Genomic DNA, 23310 nt, shown 5'->3' with positions numbered 1-23310 from the left:
TCGACTATCTCATTCTCTATAGTTCTCCTCCTCCATCCCCTTCTCCTCTCTTCCATCCCTTCCATCTGCCCTTATCCTTACACCCCCACACTATCAATTTTTCCAGAGATATTGTCTATTTTTCCTTCCCAGGGAGATCTATATATGTTTCTCTTAGGGTTTTCCTTCTTTCTCTGAGATCATGGGCTGTAGGCTCCTTATCCTTTGCTTTACAGGGAGTATTCATCTATGAGTGGGTATATATCATACTCATCTTTATTGGTCTGGGTTACCTCATTCAGGATGGTTTCTTCAAGTTACATTCACTTGCATGCAAATATCAAGATTTTTACTGCTGAACAGTACTCCATTGTACAATTGTACCACATTTTCTTTACCCATTTTTTCAGTTAAGGGGCATCAAGGTTGTTTTCAGGTTCTGGCCATTAAAAATAATGATGCGCCGGGCGGTGGTGGCGCACGCCTTTAATCCCAGCACTCGGGAGGCAGAGGCAGACGGATCTCTGTGAGTTCGAGGCCAGCCTGGTCTACAAGAGCTAGTTCCAGGACAGGCTCCAAAGCCACAGAGAAACTCTGTCTCGAAAAACCAAAAAAAAATAAAAATAAAAAAAAATAAAAATAATGATGCTATAAACATAGTAAAACAAATGTCTTTGTAGGGTGGTTGATCATCCTTTGGGTATATGCCTAAGAGTGGTATTGCTCAGCCTTGCAGTAAGTTGATTCCCAATTTTCTGAGAAACTGATATACTGATTTCCAGAGTGGTTGTACAATTCCCACCAGCAATGGAGAAGTGTTCCTCTTACTCTGCATCCTCTCCAGTGTAATTATTCATGTTTTTGTTCATAGCCATTATGACAAGTGTAAGATGGTATCTCACACTTTTGATTTGAATTTACCTGATGGCTAAAGATGGTGAACATTTCCTTAAGGGTCTTTTCAGCCATTTGAAATTCTTCTGTTGAGAATTCCTTGTTTAGATCTGTACCACATCTTTAATTGAATTATTTGATATTTTGATGTCTAATTTCTGGAGTTCTTTGTATATTTTGAAAATCAGTCCTCTGTCTGATGTGGGGTTGGTGAAGATCTTTTCCCATTCAGTAGGCTGCCTTTTTGTCTTATTGACTGTATCCTCTACTTTGCAGAAGGTTCTCATTTTCAGGAGGTCCCATTTATTTATTGTTGTTCTCTGTGCAACTGGGGTTATATTTAGAAAGTGGGCTTCTGTGTCCACATATTGAAGGATATTTCCCACTTTCTCTTCTATCAGGCTTAATGTGGTTTATATTGAGGACTTTAAACCACTTGGACTTGAGTTTTCTGCATGGGGATAGATATGGATTTATTTTCACTGTTCTACATGCTGATATGCAGTTATGCAAGCACCATTTTTAAAGGTACTTTCCTTTTTCCGTTGTATAATTTTAGCTTCTTTGTCAAAAATAAGGTGTTTATAGGTGTGTAGATTAATATCCAGGTTATCTATTAGACTCTTTTCCTCAAACTCTTTGTATTTATGCCAATACTAAGCTATTTTTTTTACTGTAGCTCTATAAGAGATGATGTCAGAGATGGTGATGCCACTGGAAGTTCCTTTATTGTACAGAATTGTTTTGGCTATCCTGGTTTTTTGTTTTTCCATATGAAGTTGATTATTGTTCATTCAGGGTCTGTGAAGAGTTATATTGGGATTTTGATGGGGATTGCATTGAACCTATAGATTGCTTTTAGTAGGATTGCCAGTTTTATACCAAGAGCATGAGAGGGCTTTCATTTTCTGACATCTTCTTCAACTTTGTTCTTCAAAAACTTAAAGTTCTTGTCAAACAGATCCTTCACTTCTTTGGTTAGTGTTTTCCCAAGATATTTTATGTTATTTGTGGCTATTGTGAATTGTGATGTTTCTCTGATTTCCTTCTCAGCTTCTTTATCATTTATATATAGAGAGCTGCTGATTTTTTTGAGTTGATCTTGTATCCTGACATATTACTGAATGTATTTATCAGCTGTGAGAGTTTTCTCATAGAGTTTTTGGGGTCAGTTGTGTACACTATCATATCATCTGCAAAAAATAAAAGTTTGACTTCTTCCTTTCCAATTTGAATCTGCTTGATCTCCTTTTGTTTTCTTATTGCTCTAGCCAGAACTTCAAGAACTATGTTGAATAGATATGGATAGAGTGGGCAGCCATGTCTTATTTCTAATTTTAGTGGAATCACTTTTGGAGTTTGTCTCCATTTGTTTTGATGGTGGCTGTCGGTCTGTTATATATTGCCTTTATTATGTGTAGATCTCTTCTTTGTATCCCTGATATCTCTAAGACCTTTATGATGAAGGGGAATTGAACTTTTCAGAATGCTTTTTCAGCATCTAATGAGATGATCATGTGTTTCTTTTTTCTTTTGGTTTATATATATGATGAATTACATTGATATATTTTCTTATTTTGAACCATCCCTGCATCTCTGGGATAAAACTGACTTGATCATAGTGGATCTTGAATTCATTTTGCCAGTATTTTATGATGGAGGAGAGTTATCTGTCTATGTTACTTTCATTGGTTAATTAATAAAGAAAACTGCCTTGGCCCTTTAAGAGAACAGAAAATTTGGTAGGCAGAGTAGACAGAACAGAATGCTGGGTAGCAGGAGTGGGGAGATGCTTCAGGCATTCGCCATAGTTAGTCGCCATGATTCTCCTCTCCGAGATGGACGCAGGTTAAGATCTCTCCTGGTAAGCCACACCTCGTAGTGCTACACGGATTACTAAATATGGGTTAAAGGAAGATGTGAGAATTAGGCAATAAGAGGCTGAAACTATGGGCCAGGCAGTGTTTTAAAAGAATACAGTTTCCGTGTAATTATTTCAGGTGTAAAGCTAGCCCACGGCCGGGTGGCTGGACGCAGCCCTGCCGCTTCCTTCTACAATTTTATTGAGTCTTTTTGCATCTATGTTCATGAGTGAGATTAGTCTGTATTTCTCTTTCATGGCTGAGTCTTTGTGTGGTTTTGGTATCAGGGTAACTGTAGCCTCGTGAAAAGATTTTGGCAATGTTGCTTCTGTCTCTATTATGTGGAATATAGGTATTAGCTGTTCTTTGCAGTTCTTGAAGAATTCTGCACTGAAATCATCTGCCCTGAGCCTTTTTGGTTGGGAGGCTTTTGGTGACAGTTTCTATTTCCTTGCAGTTTAGATATTTATTAGATTTAATTATGGTAGGTTGTATCTGTCCAGAAAATTGCACATTTCTTTTATGTTTCCAATTTTTGGGAGTACAGATTTTAGTAGTATGACCTAATGATTCACTGGATTTCCTCAGTGTCTGTTGTTACAGCCCCCTTTTCATTTCTGAGTTTGTGAATTTGAATGTTCTCTCTCTGCTTTTTGATTAGTTTGGATAAGGGTTTGTCTGTCTTGTTGACTTTCTCAAAGAACCAGCTCTTGTCTCACTGATTCTTTCTATTTTTTCTTTGTTTCTATTTTATTGATTTCAACCCTCAATTTGATTATTTCCTGTCTTCTACTCCTTTTAGGTGTGTCTGCTTCTTTCTGTTCTAGAGCTTTCAGGCATGCTATTAAGTCACTAATATGAACTTTCTCCATTTTCTTAATATGAGTACTTAGTGCTATGAACTTTCCTCTTAGCACTACTTTCATAGTGTCCCATAGGTTTGGATACATTGTGCCTTTATTTTTGTTGAATTTAAGGAAGTCTTTAATTTCTTTATTTCTTTCTTGACCTTGGGATGGTTTCATAATCCATTGTTCAGTTTTCATGAGTTTGTAGACTCTCTGAGAGTAATGTTGTTGTTAAATTCTAACTTTAGCCCATGGTGATCTGATAAGATATAGGGGGCTACTCAAAATTTTTATATCTGTAGAGGTTTGCTTTGTTACCAAGAGTGTGGTCAATTTTAGGGAAGAAATGTGGGGAAAAAGCAAATGAATATTCATGAGATTCTAATTCTGTCTTCTTCTGCATCTGCCAGAAATGAGGTTCTTAATAAAGAAGAAAGGAACAGGGAACATAGGGCTTGGGGGTGTGGCACCACACAGAAGAGAGATCATAAGTGACATAGTAAAGGCTCTATTGCAGGTATCTTAATATATTTTTACGTTTATCTATTTGGGAGCATGAGGGAGACACAGCATGTGTGATGGTCAGAGAACTTTTGGGAATCAGTACTCACCTTTGACACTGTGGGTTCTGGGGTAGAACTCGGGTCCTCAGGCTTGACAGCAGGTGCCTTTACCTACTTAGGGATCTCGTGGGAACTACTGCTAGAACTGCTTTGAAATTTCACTGTGGATTCACAACACTATTAATAAATGTAAACATCGGCAAAAAAAATTAGAGATTTCATGAGGTGCTGAGGAGAATGTATATTCTTTTCTGTTTGGGTGGAGTGTTTTATAGATGTCTATTAAGTCCATTTGGGTCATAACATCTGTTTTTTTTTCTTTTTTATCTGTTAAGTTTCTGTCAGATTGACCTGTCCATTGGCAAGAGTGGAGTGTTAAAATCTCCTACTATTAGTATGTGAGATTTAATGTGCGATTTAAGCTATAGTAATGCTTCTTTTACATATGTAGGTGTTCTTGTATTAGGGGCACAGATATTCAGAATTGAGATTTCTTCTTGATGCAGTGTTCATGTTTTGAGTATAAAGTGTCCTTCACCATCTTTTCTGGTTGATTTTAGTTTGAAATCTATTTTGTTAGATATTAGGATAGCTACACCAGCTTGTTTCTTAGGTCTACTTGATTGGAAAACCGTTTCCCAAACTTTTACTCTGAGGTAATGTCTGGTTTTTTTAATTTTTTATTGTTATTGATAATATTGAGCTCTACATTTTTCTCTGCTCCCCTTCCTGCTTCTCCCCTCCCCTTTAATCCTCTCCCAAGGTCACCATGCTCCCAATTTACTCAGAAAATCTTGTCCTTTTCTACTTCTCATGTAGGTTAGAACTATGTATATCTCTCTTAGGGTCTTCATTGCTGTCTAGGTTCTCCAGGATTGTAATTTATGGGCTGATTTTCTTTGCTTTATGTTTAAAAACCACTGTGAGTGAGTACATGTGCTAATTGTCTTTCTGGGTCTCAGTTACCTCACTCAAAATTATGTTTTCTAGCTCCATCCATTTGCCAGCAAAATTCAAGATGTCATTATTTTTTCTGCTTTGTAGTACTCCATTGTGTAAAAGTACTACATTTTCCTTATCCATTCTTCAGTCAAGAAAACTGAAAAGCTTCTGTAAACCAAAGGACATGGTCAACAAAACAAAATGACGGCCTACAGAATGGGAAAAGATCTTCACCAACCCCATATCAGACAGAGGTCTGATCTCCAAAACATACAAAGAACTCAATAAATTGGTCATCAAAAGAACGAATAATCCAATTTAAAACATGGAGTACAGGGAACTCTCAAGAAGGAATCTAAAATGTCTGAAAGACACTTAAGGAAATGCTCTACATCCTTAGTCATCAGAGAAATGCAAATCAAAACAACTCTGAGATTCCATCTTAGACCTGTAAGAACAGCCAAGATCAAAAACACTGATGACAACTTATGCTGGAGAGGTTGTGGGTTAAAGGTAATGTCTGTTTTTAAGGGTGAGGTGTGTTTCTTGTATAGAGAAAAAGGATAGATTCTGTTTTCATATCCATTCTCTTAACCTGTGTCATTTTATAGGTGAATTGAATCCATTGATATTAACAGATATTAATGACAAATGGTTGTTATTTTTTGTTATTTTTTTGGTGACAGTAGTTGTGTGTTTCCATTTTGGGGATTTTTCTGGTAGGAGGTTATCTATTTTTTGTATTTTTGTGGATGCAGTTAGCATCCTTGGGTTGGGGTTTTTCCTTCTAGTACTTACTGTAGGGCTGGGTTTGTGGATACATATTGTTTAAATCTGGTTCTGTCATGGAATGTCTCAGTTTCTCCATTAATGGTGATTGAAAGCTTTGTTGAGTATAGTAGTCTGGGCTTGCATCTGTGGTCTGTTAGTGTCTGCAGCACATCTGCCCAGAACCTTCTGGCTTTCGTGGTTTCCACTGAGAAGTTGGGTATAATTCTGATAGGTCTGCCTTTATACGTTAATTGACCTCTTTCTTTTGCAGCTCTGAGAATCTTTTTTTATTCTTTATGTTTTACATTTTGATTATTGTATGGCAAGGTGACTTTTTTTGATCCAGTCTATGTGGTGTTCTATAAGCTTCTTGTATCTTCATAGGAATATCCTATTTAGATTGAGAAAGTTTTTTATGGTTTTGTTGAATATATTTTCTGTGCCTTGAGCTGGAGTTTTTTCTCCCTTTTCTACCCCTAATATCATTAGGTTTGGTCTTTTCATGGTATCCCAGATTCCTGGATGTTTGTATCAAGAATTTGTTGGATTTAATGTTTTCTTTAACCAATGAATTCATTTCCTCTATAGTAACTTCAGCACCTGAGATTCTCTCTTCCATCTCTTATATTCTGTTGGTTATACTTGCCTCTATAGATCTTGTTCATTTACCCAGATTTTCCATATCCAGAATTCCTTCAGTTTGTGTTTTCTTTATTGCCTTATTTCAGTCTTCAAGTCTTCAAATGTTTTTCTCACCTGTTTGGTTTTTTCTTGATTTTCTTGGGTTTCTCTGAGGGATTTATTAATTTCTTCCAATCTTTTGTTTGTCTTTTTCTCCATATCTTTAAGGGAGTTTTTCATTTCCTCTTTAAAGGTTTCCATCATCTTCATTAAGTTACATTTAAAAAAGTTTTCTTCTGCTTCTTATGGGTTAGGATGATTGGTGTGGGAAGTCTTTCTGAATATATCTTGCTTTTATTGACTAATGAATAAAGAAGCTTGATTGGGCTGTAATAGGGTAGAGTAGAGCTAAGCTGGGAAAACTAAACAATGCCAAGAAAAAGAAGGCAGAGTTATGAGGTGCCATGTAGCTGCCAGAGGGGAAAGATACAAGCTGTCAGCTGGAATCTTGCCATTAGGCCACAAGCCTCATAATAAAATATAAAATAATGGAAATGGGTTAATTCTAGATTAAAAGCTAGCTAGCAATATGCTTAAGCTATTGGCCAATATTGCAAATAATATAGTTTCTGTGTGATTATTTTGGAAGGCTGGGCAACTGGGAAACAAACAAGCAGCCTTCCTACAACAAATTAAATTCCTCCAACATGGTTAACTATAGCCACAAAAAAAAACTTAACAAAGTTTAAAAGGGAATTTAAGACACAAAAGAACAGAATTAATCATGACTTAACACCATGGCTCATTTAAGAGAGGTTTTCCTCATTCAGTGGAAGTTGAAAAAAAAAACAACATGGTTTTGAAACAGTAGCTTGTTGGGCTGTGCTACCAGCATAAACTCTGGTTCTTTAAAGAGACCAAGCAGTTAAATGGGGTTTGTGAGCAGTGTATTACAAACTGCTTAATGGCACAACATAGATCTTTTGCAAACTGGGGACTGTATTTTATTAGCTGATCTTTGTGCTTTCCTGGTTGCAGGTAACCTCTTAACGTTGGAGGTTTTTTCTAGCATATTTGGTAGAACTGAATTTGTAGTTAGATACTGATGAAATTTGGTTTTATCATGGGATTTTTTTCTCCATCTATATGCTCTCAATTTTTCTCAGTATAGTGGTCTGGACTGACATCCATGGTCTCTTAAGTGTTTGTAGAATATTCATCCAGGTCTTTCTGGCTTTTAGCATCGTTATTGAGAAGTCTGCTATTTTTCTAATATTGTTTGCTCTTATACAATATTTGCTTGGTTTTGTTTTTTCCATAGTAGATTTTTTAATATTCTCTCTCTGTTTTGTTCACTTAGTGTTTTGATTAATTAATGTTGTGAGTTATTTCTTTTCTGATCCAGTCTGTTTGTTGCTTTTTATACTGCTTGTACCTTGATAGGTCCTTCACATTTTAGGTTATGAAAATTTTCTCCTAGGATATTTTTGGAGATATTTAATGTTCCTTTTACCTGAGTTTATTTTTCTTCCTAATTTCTTTTATTCTTAGATTTGGTGTTTTCATAATGTCCTAGGTTTTCTGGAGGTTTTGAACCTGGAGTTTTTTTTAGACTTAAATTTTTCTTTGACTTATGTCTCTGTGTGTTCTATTATATCTTTGATACCTGGGATTTTCTCTTTCATGTCTTATAATCTGTTAGTGAGGCTTACTTCTGAGGGTTTTATTTGACTTCCTAAGCTTTTCATTTCCAGTTTTATTTCAGTTTGGGCTGTCTTTAGTGATTCTATCTTCAATGATTTTTATTATTTCATTGTGTTTATGGTTTCAGACTTAATTAAAGGATTTTTTTCTTATCTCCTTTCATGTCTTTGAATATATTCATGATGGCTTTTTGAAGATTTTTTATACTTCAACTATATTGAATTTCTTAATCCCACTGGTGTAGGCTTGCAGGGTGCTGGTGAAGACATATTGTCTTGGCTGTTAATGTTTGTGTTTTGTACCAGTGACCTGGCTTCGAGTTTTGGAATGGTAGTGATTCAAAGTGTTGATGCTCCATTTTGAATGAGTATTCCATTCTTTAATTTCTTTTGCACTCTATGGATTTTAACAAAGTGGTGGCTGTGGGTCGCCTCTGATTCCCTGGAAGGTGTGGTCATTGGTGTTCTGGATAAAACTTATTTCTAGGCATTGGGGACTGACATTAATGAATGAGGTTAGGACATGTGGGGCATGAGAGGGTCGTAGGAAAGGGGAAAACTAAGTCTGTCCAGAGGTCCATCAGAGTCCCTAGTCAGATAGGTAGGAAAGTGCCCTAAAAGTGGACTGCTGCAAGGTTGGAAATGAGACGAAGGGATAAGAGGACAGGAAGGAGAGTGAGGATTGCTTACCTGTTGTCAGAGTGGCATAGCTATGGGTTCCCAGGCAGAGCGTGCTTCAGAGAATTCTTACCAAAGTCCTCATTTTAAGAAGAGACTAGGTTACTGATAACACTTTCAAAACTGTTCTGTGGAAAAAGTTTTATTAACAGAACTGATTGGATGGAGAGAAGTTGAAATAATTTAGATAGAGACGACAGGGAAGGTAGTGTTCCATTCTTGGGCACTATTCTATGAGTTTATCTGTGTGATGAATTGGCTTATATGAACTTCTACCAGGTGCTTAATTTTCCTTATATAGTGTCACTTCTGTGGAATGATCTTACTGCACTAAAAATGTAGAAAGCCTTGAGAATAAATTGAAATAAAAAATGGGAGTATGTAGGGATTTTATATGGAGTATATAGGAATAGCAACTTAAACAGAAGGAAAGATTGTTAGTACTTCACAAACACGTGGAGATTTTTCTCTCATCTTCCTGGTCCCATGTAACTCAGAAATGCATCAGCTTTCTGGTTTGAGGGGAAAGAAATCTGTGTCCCAGGTACTGACCACAGGATCCAGTGGATAATTGCAAAAAACCCTTTTCCACCTGCTGCAAATATTGAACTGCCATCTGGTATCAAGAGAAGCTGAGTGAAGCATGATTAATAAAAGATCAGGGTCAGTAATATGGTTCAATCTGAAGATCTGAAAAGCAAAATAGCCAGCCACTGGCTCTATCCTGGACCTCAGTCTGAAAATGGTGATCCTGCCTCCAAGAATCTCAGAATGAGACTGTGTGTTGAGAGCCGTTCCCTCCAATTTTATAATTTAAATAATTTTATAATCCAAGCCTCTAGGGCTTGAATTAAAGGCATGCACTACCATCATGAAAGGCATGCACCACCCAATTTCTATGGCAACTAGTGTGCCTACTGGAATCAATGGTGTGTGACATTAGGGCTACTGAGATTAAAGGTGTGTGTTCCCATAATCTGATCTGTAAGGCTGACCAGTAAAACTGTTTTACTCTCAGAGCTTCATGCAGACTTTATTTATTAAAATACAATTGAAACATCACAACAGGTGATGAATTGGCTTATATGAACTTCTACTTTTACTGACATTAAATTCTAAAAGTCATGATGCTACAGAAGAAGTCATATTGATGGCTAACTGCAATTATCTACAAACCTCTTGTTTACAGTCACAGTCTACATGCATGTCACGAGTCAGGAACAACACACAGTTCACATTTTTCATAACTGTGTAATGGGTAAATTTAGAGGAAGGATGCAGGTGACTCAAGCTGTGATTGAGCTGATGCTGTACTTTGTGAATTTTAGCAACATCTTTGTATACTAAGCCTTAGATTCTCTGATGCACATGTCCTGGAGGCTGTGGTTACAACCACAAACACCAGATGAGTCTAGACCTTATAGGACATTGATTTTAACTAAATGGACAGGGACATGAACAAGTCGTGTTCATAAATAGAGATACAAATTGTGTTGATTAGAGAGAATGAAAGACAACATGGCCTGAGAGAGGAAAGGAAACCTTGTGATTTACCCACTTATTATCCAGCCCTGAGAAAGGACTGCGGAGCATGTGGCTGATACTTCAGCCTGACTCTCGTGTCTGATAGAGAATGTAACTCCTTTCCACTCAGACTATTCCAGTTTATGGGAGTCTTCTGGATGTGTGGATGACTGACAGTTGTCTGTTTTGAATAAAGAAAGAGATCATGCATCTAGCTATCTGTATTACTTGCTCTTATTAAATTTTCCTATTCTTGATTCCTTTCTCCTGCCTGAATTCAGAATTTTGCTGCAACAAACCAATGTTTAAGAGTTCATTTTGGATTTGACTTGGTCATTTTTCCTGAGATTGCTACCTCCAGGTTTAGTGTAAACAGAGGCTGTGCATTCATTTCCTGGCCACCCAGACATCTGAAACAATCACACAGAAATCTGTGTAATTGCAATACTGTTTGGCCAATAGCTTAAGCATTTTTCTGGCTAACTTATTTATTTATTTATTAAAAATTTCCACCTCCTCCCATCCTCCCATTTTCCTCCCACTCCCTCTACTCTCCCTCCCCCTCCACTACCTCCCCTCCCCCTCCCCCTCCAGACCTAAGAGAAGTCAGGGTGTCCTGCCCTGTGGGAAGTCCAAGCCCCCCCCATCCAGGTTTGGTGCATCCAAACAGACTAGGCTCCCAAAAGGCAGTACATGCAGTAGAATCAAAATCCAGTGTCATTATCATTGGCTTCTCAATCCGACCTCATTGTCAGCCACATTCAGAGAATCCGGTTTGATCACATGATCGTTCAGTCCCAGTCCAGCCAGCCTTGGTGAGCTCCCATTAGATCAGTCCCACTGTCTCTGTGGGTGGACCCACCCCTCGCGGTCCTGACTTCCTTGCTCATGTTCTCCCTCCTTCTGCTCTTCATCTGGGCCTTGGGAGCTCAGTCCAGTGCTCCAATGTGGGTCTCTGTCTCTATCTCCATCCATCGCTCGATGAAGGTTCTATGGTGATATGCAAGATATTCATCAGTGAGGCTATGGGAGACCAGTTCGGGCACCCTCTCCTCTGCTGCCCAAGGGCCTAGCTGAGTTGTGGCCTGCCTATATTCATAGCACTTGGGTGTCCCTGGCGAATGACCATTAACTAGACTAGCTGAGTAGGTTGGTTCCAGTGTTAAATGGAAGATCTTCCTCAAGAGTGGAGAGGGATAAAAGACCCAAGACACTGAGCTCTGTCCTCCAAATGCAGAGCAGGCATATCTGGAAATATTTCATCAGACTGTCCCATACAAACAAACATGTCAGCATAATAAAAAGAGAAAAATGTTCTAATGCTACTAAAAGTTGCCTTTGCAAAACAGTTAAGGTGTTTCACATGAGCAAATGGGATTCAGGAACTTCTGAGAAGTGCATCTGAAAATACACAGACCTGACTCCTTTCTCTCCTGCTTTCTCAGAGTCAGGGCCCTTCCCATTGCTGTTCCCCTGATGATCAAACCAGGTAATGAAAGGACGCTTGAAAGAAAACCCACACTAGCTCAGAAATGAGAAATAGATAGTTCTTTATTTAGGGATAAACTCACAAATCAGAATTCTCTGCTTGAACGGTGGACAGAGTCGAACCCCACAATCCAACACTCTGAATGAGCAGCCTGCGAAAAGGAGGAAAAAAAGGAAAGGAGGCAAACGCAGGTTCTGCATTTGAGTATATAGTATAAGAGGCCACGCCCCAGTAGGCGGGTAACCATAAACTACAAGCCTTCCTACAGCATTCCCCATTCATTCTAATTAAATCACCAACTTCTTGGTATTGAGTCTAGTTGCACCATATTATTGAAGGTTTATTATTTTCTGCTGCCTTTTTCATTTCCTTCATTTCTGCCTTCGCAGAATCATGTTTATCCAGCACTTTTTTTTGTTTGTTTTGTTTTTTGGTTTTTCGAGACAGGGTTTCTCTGTGGCTTTGGAGCCTGTCCTGGAACTAGCTCTTGTAGACCAGGCTGGTCTCGAACTCACAGAGATCCGCCTGCCTCTGCCTCCCGAGTGCTGGGATTAAAGGTGTGCGCCACCACCGCCCGGCTTTATCCAGCACTCTTGCAGACAGCATCTTGACTTCTTTTTATGGCTCTGGTGCTGAGCCCTTTATTGCCCTCCTTCTTGACTGTCTTCTGCCTTTTAGCAGTAAGGATCCTGAAGGCCACACATTCCTCAGGTCCCTCCCTAAACAGGCATGTGGTGGAAATGTTACAGTTTGAAAATCAAGACACCTACATGTTGTACTCCAAGTCACTATTCTACAAATCCATTAGCTATGATCATTATCTTTATATTTGTTGCCTCATTGTTTTCTAGTTTTGCAAACATAAAGTTAGAATGGATACACAGATAATGCCACAGCACATAGTTTCTCATTACTGTCCTTCTGGGTTAAAGAAACACAATCAAGGAAGAGGAGCTATAGGATTTGGCTTGGCCATTGGATAGGAGATAAGGACCACACCAAATATTGAGAACAGTCCTGTGAAGAGCATGACTCAAAGGAGAGACACTCATTTTAACCAGATCCAAGTGCAGGGATCCACAGATCTTTCTTCCTTTCTTGATTATCCTTACTCAAGCACAATTTTCTTTACAGTTTCTGCACTACAGGCATGTTTCCTATTGGCGGCTGACTCACCGGACATTTCTGAGTGACAGATGAGCTTACCACCTCAGAATGGAGGAAAGGTAAGATGCTTTCTGAGACCTTTTCCCTAAGAGTGTTATTTATTTTGCATAGTCTCTGACCACATAACTATATTTGTTATAGAATTCAGAACTATCAGTTCAGAGATGGCAACACCCATAATGTTTTGGGCCCTTCCCCTCAATCACTATTTAAGAAAATGCCCTACAGGCTTATGTACAGCCTGATACTATGGGGACGTTTTCTCAGTAGAGCCACTCTCCTCCCTGACAGTGCTAGCTTGTGTCAAGTTGACATGAAGTTAACCAGTACACTTACTATAACAATTCTGTCTCACATTCTGAGAACAAACCATTGATTTTTATAGTGGTAATTTCAGTATGCATTCTCACCGACAACAGTAAATAAGTGTTCCTCTCCCCCCCCCCCTTTCTCTTTCTTCATCAGCACTTCTTATTCTTTGGAATCTTAATGATAGCCATTCTGCTTGGCTTAAGATGAAATCTCAAAGCAGCTTTATTTTGCATTTTCCTGATGGCCACTAATGTTGAATAATTCTCAAAATGTTAACAGATGTTTTTATTTCTTCTTTTGTGATTTTCTGTTCAAATCTATAGTCCATTCATTGATTGTGTAGCTTCTTATTTTGGTGTTTCTTTTCTTTGAGTCTTTATTTTTTTTCCTAGACAACAGCCTTCTACTGTGTACATAGCAGGGCATGATGTTGTTTGCACTTTAGTCATGTCTTTATTTCTGTTGCCTTTAAATTTATTCAAGTGTTTGTTCAAATCTTCTGAATTTCTTGACCACCATTGCATACTTTAAATTGTTCGTTGAATCCCATATCTTGAGCTTCATCTAAATTGTACTCTCTTTGGGTGTAGTGAGGAGCTGTGAGCTGGCTTCCCGCTGCCCTATGCCCCAAAATAATTACATGGAAACTGTATTCTTTTAAACACTTCCTGGCCCTTAGTTTCAGCCTCTTACTCACATCTTGACTAACCCATATCTAATAATCTGTGTAGCACCACAAAGTGGTGCCTTACCAGGTAGATTCTAGCGTACGTCCATCTTGGGCTGGAGCTTCATTGCATCTAGCTTCTCTCTGAGGAGAGGCACAGCGGTCTGTCTAACTTAGGAGAGGCATAGCATCTGACTGAGCCATCTACCTCACTTCCTTCTTCCTGTTCTGTCTACTCCACCCACCTAAAGGCTGGCCAATCAGATGGGCCAGGCAGTTTCTTTATTAGTCAATGGGAGTCCTCCATCATTTCCCCTTTTTCTGTTTAAACAAAAAAGAAAGGCTTTAACTTTAACATAGTAAAATTACATATAACAAAACAGTTATCAAGTAAGAATTACAGTTACAATATTTATATCTACTTTATCTTTTATCATAACAAAGGAAAACAACTATAACTATCTACCTATTCTTCTTCAGCTCCATCAAAGACTCCAGAAGGACACAATATTACCTAAGTAAATAAGAAATATGCAATTTCCAAACTCTAGAAATGATAGAGACATCTCGCTGCCTGGACAGTCACCCAAAGTTCTTTTTTATTGTTGGGGCATCTATCTTCGGCCTATAGGCCCACAGTATCCAGCAGACTTTCCCATGAAGCAGAAAATTTCAAAGACAGTTCAGTCACTATCTGCTGTGTCCTGCAGAATGTCTCGCAGACTCTTTCATGAATCAGGAACCCAGAGAGATCATCTCACCTGTAGGCAAGTTCAGCAGTCCTCTCTCTGAGGGTTCTCTGTGTCCAGTTTATGCAATAGTCCAGGCAAGAGCAATTTCTTGCCCAAATGGCTATCAAACTCCATAAGTAGCCTCTTCGATGCCCATCTTCCTCTTGAAGTAGCTGGTGCTGCCAGGAGCAGATGTGTCTCATTGTCATGAAAAGCCCTAAGTTATTAAAACATTTAAGATGCCATATTCTATAGTCTTTGAAAGATATGAAGAATGCATATTTAACTTAAATATATCTCTATATATCTAGAAAATCTAACTAACATGACTACAAGCTTTACTATTATTGATGACTATCCATTAACAACCTATATACATTACATTTTTAAAATGAACTACACAATCACAATACCTTAATATTATTAGAAATACATATACATATAAAAAATTGACCTTAAATTTAAATCACTAAAGCAAAATCCATATCAATGCAAATTATTCATCTCCATATCATATCCCGCTTTAAATGTAAAAGAACATTTATAAACAATATTTGGGAATATGGGCGCAGTTATCTCTCTCCAAACTGCTTCCTGCTGAATGGGGACGCTGTTAATCAGATCTTTCATGGTGTAACCTGTGTTCCAGTTTCATCTCGGTCATCAGTTGGGTGAAGTAATTTTCTGAAAGTGTTCACAGCAACCTTTCAGGAGGTCGTGGTCTATCATACCATATTGGGATGATAGCAATCCAATGGGTCTCATTTTCTGTAAAAATAAAAGAAAAATCTCTTTTCCAAAGTATCATATCCTTAGATCCAAATCCTGAAGTCAAAGTATTTTCAAGATATCTTTCTTGGATTAGTTCAGCAGCATTTTTAAACAAATATATTTTAGCAGCTGTTGCTCCTTCCTCAGCATTCAAACAATTCAAAGAGAGCATAATAGCATACAGTATCAAGGTTCTCTGTGTATTTTCCATCTTTATGCGGCTTTATTTTAACCTCTATTTCATTTATTTTTTACTTTTCTTTTTGAGACAGGTTCTCTGTATATCTTCGTCCTGGAATAACTCTATAGACCAGGCTGTCCTTGAACTCAGAGGTGTACTTGCCTCTGCTTCCCACGTGCTGGGATTAAAGGTGTATGCTACCACACCTTGAACTCACAGACATCTTTCTGTCTCTGCCTCCCAAGCATTCGGATTAAAGGTGTGTCCTGCCACACCTTAAAGTCACAGAGGTCAATCTACCTCTGCCTCCCAAGTGTTGGGATTAAAGGTGTGTACCACCACAATAAACTACTTCCTTTTTCTTTCTTTCTTTCTCTTTTTTAAACTGTAAGAACTTTAACTTTTAGCCTGCATGTATTTTTAACTCACTGTAAACCATTTAGAGGTTTTCTTTGTCTTTGAATCTCTCTTTACTGTATATCTCTCTTTTTCTGACCACACGAGTCTTTAATTTACCAAGCAATATAGGTAGGATTAAAGCCATGACTTTGGCGGCTGAATCCAGCCCATTCCTTAGCTTTCCAGCCTCTGGCAGAGGTACCGGCTGAAGCCATGTTTATCACCACAGCTCTGTGGCGGTTCAAGGTCCCTGCCAGCAAGCAAGCTGATACAATGTCAAACAATAATCAAAAGCTCCATAGTCAAGACTTGAAAGAGTCAGAGTTTGCCCTGGCAGGACGGCCCAGAAAGCTGGCATTTTAAAACAGCACAACTTTTTTCCTGCTACAGCTGAAAACAAACAAGCATGCAGTCAGCTTTTATCAACAGCATTTAAGTTTCATGGCAGGACCTCTTAAAAGAGCTGCAATGTTTTGCAGCTAAAGCTGAGTCAGGAAGCCTCTCTTAGATGAGAGCGCTTGTTAACCTCTAGCAATCAGAGCAGACCCGAGAAATTGCTGCTATCAAGAAAACATGCTTTACTCTATTCTTTCCCAAGCTTTCTCAGGCTTTCTGTGGATTCAGCCATCCACGTGGGCGCCATTCTGTAGTGAGGAGCTGTGGGCTGGCTTCCCGCCGCCCTATGCCCCAAAATAATTACATGGAAACTGTATTCTTTTAAACACTTCCTGGCCCTTAGTTTCAGCCTCTTACTCACATCTTGACTAACCCATATCTAATAATCTGTGTAGCACCACAAAGTGGTGCCTTACCAGGTAGATTCTAGCGTACGTCCATCTTGGGCTGGAGCTTCATTGCGTCTGGCTTCTCTCTGAGGAGAGGCACAGCGGTCTGTCTAACTTAGGAGAGGCATAGCATCTGACTGAGCCATCTACCTCACTTCCTTCTTCCTGTTCTGTCTACTCCACCCACCTAAAGGCTGGCCAATCAGATGGGCCAGGCAGTTTCTTTATTAGCCAATGGGAGTCCTCCATCATTTGGGTACATACTACATAATCATGGACTTTATAAGAGACATACTGTTTCTATTTTTCTGATTGTTTGCAATATTACAATGGGGCCTGGGCATCTGGAGATTGTTTTTTGCTTCTATATTTTGGTATAAAGTTTTTGGTCAACATTTTGGAGTGCCTATGTTGGTCATGGACTACAAACTTTTGGGGGGAATCTGCACAGGAACAATATTTGGGAGAAAATTTCTAATTAGAGGCCTGTGCGTACCTGCAGAGAAGGCCAAGGTGGGTTATCAAGTTGGATACCTAGGGTAACCTTAAGAGGGTGTAAACAATGAGAGTGGTTTCTATGGTTGTGACACTTGATAACAGTTACATATTCTCTCAGGATGTGGAACATTATTTTTCTGTGCTCTTCCGGGTCTAAGGTGTTTACACAGAACTCTGTTATTTTGGGGCTAGGTTTCACTTTGTGGGTAAAATGACACATGTGCCTGCATCCTTTAGCATCAGCATCTGTTTTGTGTCTTCTACTGTTGATGGTTTCCATTGCATTTAGTTATATAGGCTCATTCTTCTTCATGTACATTTGCCAGTCTACTATTGTTGGATTATCTCTCCCTCCCTCCTTCCTTCCCTCTATCCTTTCCTTTCCACTCTCCTTTCTTTTTTTCCTTCCTTTCTTTCGTTCACTGTTTCTGTTCTTTTCTTTACCCTCAAGTCAGGCTTTTCTGTACCCCACTGTGTAATTTAGAATATTCTTGAACTCATGGAATTCTTCCTGGCTCATCTTCTACTCTCAGGTATTCCACAAGTAAGCTACCATGCCTGGCAAAAGGTTTCTGTTATACTCCGCAATCTCTGTGTCACAATCCCTCTATCTAGGCAGTTGTCACTTCTTTCCCTCTTTTCCCTTTTCTGAAAATTTCCTTTTCTTTTTATGTAAAATGGTTAGAAGTTCAGTTAACCTCAAAAGAATGCCAAAATTCTGGGCTAAAATTCTTTTATGCCCAATTTATTTATTGGACATTGATTCATTGGACATTCCTGGGTTTTGGGATCACAAATCCCATCATTAGTCATCTTGTAGCATAAATCACACTTTCAAATGAATTTTCTACTAACAGAGAGCTCAGCGATAAAATTTTCTTCCTTTTCTATGTGTTTTATGGCACTAACATGCTCTAAAATATATGCAAAACATTTATTCTCATTCTGTAGCTACTATTGGGTCTATGATTAATGTATTCATTTGTTCAGTGAAGAGTCTCAATTTCTCACTGTCTTATAACAGAGAAATGCATAATTGTGATATAGCAACAAACAACAAAAATGTGTTTAATGTCTTCAAAGACTTTCATGATTTCTAGTTTCAAATCTGAAATAGAGACTTATTAGTCTTTGCCTGTAGGTCAGCTTCTTTTCATATTGGTCACAGTAAGATTTGCCATTTCCTTCACTACTCTCTTTCATAATATCCATATTTTCCCATTTGAAAGTTTTTCCCTGCCAGGACTGAGAACAACTAGGGTCATGCTTCTGGTTCCAAGTTCCTGTACCAGAGAAGGAGCAGTTTTAGGACAGAAAGAAATTTGGTTTCATGGTTCTGCTTCTTTCTCACAAGGTACCAGACATGGACTGTCTACAGAACCACCAACTACTCTTACACCGGTACAGGCCACGGGTTGAAGATAGCCCCAAAAACACAAACTGTATTTAAGTTAAGGCTCCAGAAACGTTGGATTTGATAAATTTCTTAATCTCTACAATTCTTTTTCTACTCCTCATGAACCATCTCCATTACCACAGAGCAGGGTAGTCCTGGGAATCAGAGAGTACACAGCATGTGCTCATGTCCTTCTTTTTTTTCTTCCAGGAGCATTAGCAGAGATTTCCTAAGCATGGATTCCAATATCTCCACCTGGGAGACTACCATCACAGCACCAAAGCATCTACACTGATTCTTCATATTGTAACATCATGTTCCAATCCACAATTTATCTTTCCTTCGTCTTTATACTGGTTGGATTGGCAGGAAATGCCATAGTGATGTGGCTTCTGGGCTTCCACATGTGCAGGAATGCCTTCTCTGTCTACATCCTTAACCTGGCTATGGCTGACTTTCTCTTCCTGAGCTTTCAGTTTGTGTATTGCCTTTTTCTTGTCATTTACGTCTCCTACTCCATTTTCCTCTATATCCCTTGGTTGTCTTTTGTTGTATCAAGATTTACTTATCTTTCTGGCCTGAGCATTCTCAGTGCCATTAGTGTTGAGCACTGCCTGTCTGTTTTGTGGCCCATCTGGCATCGCTGCCGACGCCCAAGGCACACATCAGCAGTCACATGTGCCTTGCTTTGGGCTCTGTCCCTGCTCTTGAGTCTCCTGCATGGGGAGGCGTGTGGTTTTCTGTTTAATAGTATTGACACTTTTCGGTGTCAGACATTAAATTACTTCACAGCTTCCTGGTCAGTTGTTTTATTTGTGGTTCTCTGTGGGTCCAGCCTCACCCTGATGGTGAGGATCTTCTGTGGCTCACAGCGGATCCCTGTGACCAGGCTGTGTGTGATCATTGCACTCACAGTGCTCTTCTTCCTGACCTTTGGCCTCCCCTTAGGCATCTACTTTCTCTTCTACCAATGGTTTGGGAGTTTGCTGTTTATTAATATTTGTGATATTTATGTGATAGTACTCCTATCCTGTGTTAACAGCTGTGCCAACCCCATCATTTACTTCCTTGTTGGCTCCATCAGGCACCGCAGATTCCAGCAGAAGTCTCTAAAGCTGTTTCTGCAGAGAGCCCTGCAGTACACTCCTGAGGAGGAGGAAGGTGGAGAGAGAGGCTCTTCCGAAGAGCCTGTAAACACATTAGTGCAGCAACTAAGAGATGCTCTGCCTAGAGAAGAGTAGTTTTGAGAGAGAATTTTTTTCTTATGTGTGGGCCATTTTCATAACCTTGTTCAGTTTGCCACCTGATTTCAATCAGTTTTTTAAAAAATCATTTTTGTGGAAGTTGAGTGTCAATGCAAACACTGACTGCAGAATTTCTGGAGCTGTCTTATACAAGGCCTCATCATATCCATTTGATGGGGTTACTTGTAAGTGCTCTCGGGGCAAGGACTGTTCCTACTGTTGGGAAATCCCTCCTTCATGAGAACGCACAAAAATGCAAAAAGGTGTTGCTTTTCTTTAGTCACCGAAATTATACTGGTTAAACAATTGTTATAATTTGCTAAACTTCCTTTCTTATAAACAATCTTTTTCAGTGCTTCAAACATTACATAGATATACCTTACAATGCCAGTTCTTATTAATTTCTATAAGTTTTGAAGAATTTATGGAGCTATAGTTATTTTATGTAGCTATAATCGTTCTTACACAATTTGCTTAGTTAACAAGTATGCATTTTCAAGAGAAGTCTGTCTTAAACTTCTTTGCACTCAGTGGTTTCCTTACCTTCATTTTCACTGTGTTTGCCATTTTCCAAATTGGAAGACTCTGGTGAGGTATTGTATTGAGAGCCATCAACATCCATGCACATCTGAAGGTAGAGGGAAAATGTCATCTATGGTTTTCTTTACAAGGCCTTGCTTAACATTCCTCGGTCAAGTTGTTTCTATTTCCCTCTTTTCTTGGCCATGATTCCCCTCTCCCTGACTGTCTAATCCCTTAAGGCAAATTTCTAATGAGGTTCTTTAGACTAGGTTTCCTTGAAATCAAACTTGCTTCAAATTTATGCCATTAAAAGAGTCCATATCTTTATTATTTGAAACATGCTTATTTTAGTAACATTTTTCTATAAAATGATGTTTACATTTTAAAGCTGAAGTGTGTGGTAATTTCAGTTGAAGCACAATTAAGAGAGCACAGTTTGACCAGATCAAATATGAAAACTGAAATTTTTTCCTTAAGATTTGGGTAGAGGAATGAAATGCAATGAAGGCCCAGAAGGTCTCTTTACTCTGCTTATTCCATTTCCTGTACAATCATAATTATTTCCCTCAGAGGGCAGTACTGTCCATATTTCTGTTCTGAACTAAAATTTAGATTATAGTTTGGAGACTTGTAACATGAAGATTGGTATACATGTTGTGAAATGGTTGTTACAGTTGAACAAACTAACGTATACATCATCTCATGTAAATATTCATTTCTTTCCTTGTGATTAAACTTCAATTTTACCAAAAGATTTGTGTACAATGCACTGTTATTTCATAGAGATCTCATGCTGTTTACTACTGTGGTGGTTTAAATTACAAAGGCTCCCAGAGGGCCATATATTTTAATTCTTGGTCCCCACTTTGTGGAACTGTTTGGAAATGATGACGAGGTGGGACCTCATTTTTGGAGATGTGTCACTGAAGGAGTGGTATGAGACAATTGTCTATATTCTGTCAATTATGTTTTAAATAAATGCTGATTGGCCAGTAGCCAGGTAGGAAGTGTAGGCAGGACAACCAGACAGGAAGTAGAGGTGGGTCAATGAGAACAGGAGAATTCTGGGAAGAAGGAAGTCCATTTCTCCCCAATCCTGTCCCAACCACAGAAGAAGGAAGATGTGATTGCCCTGCTGAAAAAGGTACCAAGCCATGTGGCTAACATAAATAAGAATAATGGGTTAATATATGTTATAAGAGTTAATAAGAAGCTAGAGCTAATGGGCCAATCAGTTTGTCATTAATATAGACCTCTGTGTAATTTCTTTGGGGCTAAAAGGCTGTGGGACCTTGTGGGAGGACAGAAACTAGGCAGGACAGAAAGACTCCGACAACAGGGGTACACTTTGAAGTTTCAAAAACCTACTTTATTTCTATTTCCTCTCTTTTTTCCTTCTTTCTCTTTTAATTTTTCTTTCTCTCTCTGTCTTAAGCTTGTGGACCAGATGAATATACTCAGCTATTTATTCAGTACCATGCCTGCCTACTTGTTGGCCTACTGCCAGGCTCTTATGATAACAGCAAAAGCCTAGGGATGCCAGTGAGTGAATTGTTCTGGTTTGAATAGAATGAGTCAAATAGGTTCATGTATTTGATTGATTGATCCAAATTTATGGAATGTTTGGGAAAGGCCATGAGATGAGGACTTGTTGGAGGAGATATGTCACTTGGGGTAGGCTTTTGTGATTTTCAAAACCTGTCTTTCCCAGTTTGCACTCTCTCCTTCTCTTCACAACATGTTTGTGTTTCAGAAGAAAGCTCAGATGTAAGCTTTTGCTACATTTCCATGCTTGCTTGACTGCCTGCTGACAAGTTTTCTGCCATGATGGTCATGGACTGAAGAATGAGTTCCCAAATTAAATGTTTGCTTTTGAAAGTTATCTTGTTCATGGTGTCTCATCACAGTAACAGAAAATTAACCAAGACAATGAATGTCACTTCATCTTGCATTTATAGTACTCGATGTTATTGGCCTATGCTTTTCCTTTTCTATACCTTATTCACCAAAAGACCTAGCTGTTATCATCTTGTCATTCTCTGTACATTGACTCTTTAATATTCAGTCTACTTGTAAATGAGATTGTGTGGTATTTTCTCCTCACATTCATCTTAAAGGCATAGGACAATGTACATTAAATAACTCATACTACAGCAAATGACCAGGACTCCTTGCTCTTAGCATTTGAGTAATCATGTTCAGTATGTGACTTCCACAGATTCATGATCAGTAATCCATTGTTCCTTGTCTTGTTTAGAACTCTGCCTTGGATATTGTGAATAATTATTCAATAAACTTGCAAAACATACTTTTTTTGTATAATGATAAATATGCCTCTGGTGACAAAATTTTTTGGTCTTTATATTCATGTTACATTTTTCTTTTATTTTTTGAGATTATCATAATTTCCCTTCCTTTTCCTCCCTCCAAATCATCTCATACCTCCCTCTTTGCTTTGTGTTACCATAATGATCCCTTTTATCACCAACTGTTGTTATAAACATACATACACATATATTTCTAAAAATAATGTGCTGGTTTATATTTTATTTGCTTTCACACTTGATACTTTTGTAGGCTGTTGGTGTGTTCTCCCACTTTCAACATTCCTTAATTGTTTGTAGTTTGTTGTGTAGGATCAAGGCCTCGTGGTTTTACCCCATCTAGTTTGGCATGCTAATTTTTGCTATCATTGTTCAGCTTATGTTTAGTCAATCACATCAGTGAGAATGTATGACTATAGCTTTTGATATTACCAAGAGA

The 23310-nt window shown here is 38.6% G+C and overlaps 1 pseudogene; it reads left to right on the top strand.

Moving 5' to 3' along the window:
• The window catches only part of LOC119802968, a 33931-nt pseudogene extending 13909 nt beyond the window's left edge, over positions 1-20022 (top strand).
• The last annotated feature ends 3288 nt before the right edge of the window (positions 20023-23310 follow it).

This window comes from Arvicola amphibius, chromosome 12 (genome assembly GCF_903992535.2).
Source record: "Arvicola amphibius chromosome 12, mArvAmp1.2, whole genome shotgun sequence".
Classification (NCBI taxonomy): domain Eukaryota; kingdom Metazoa; phylum Chordata; class Mammalia; order Rodentia; family Cricetidae; genus Arvicola; species Arvicola amphibius.
Note: the sequence above shows the minus strand (reverse complement) of the source record. Positions and strands in the feature narration are given on the sequence as shown.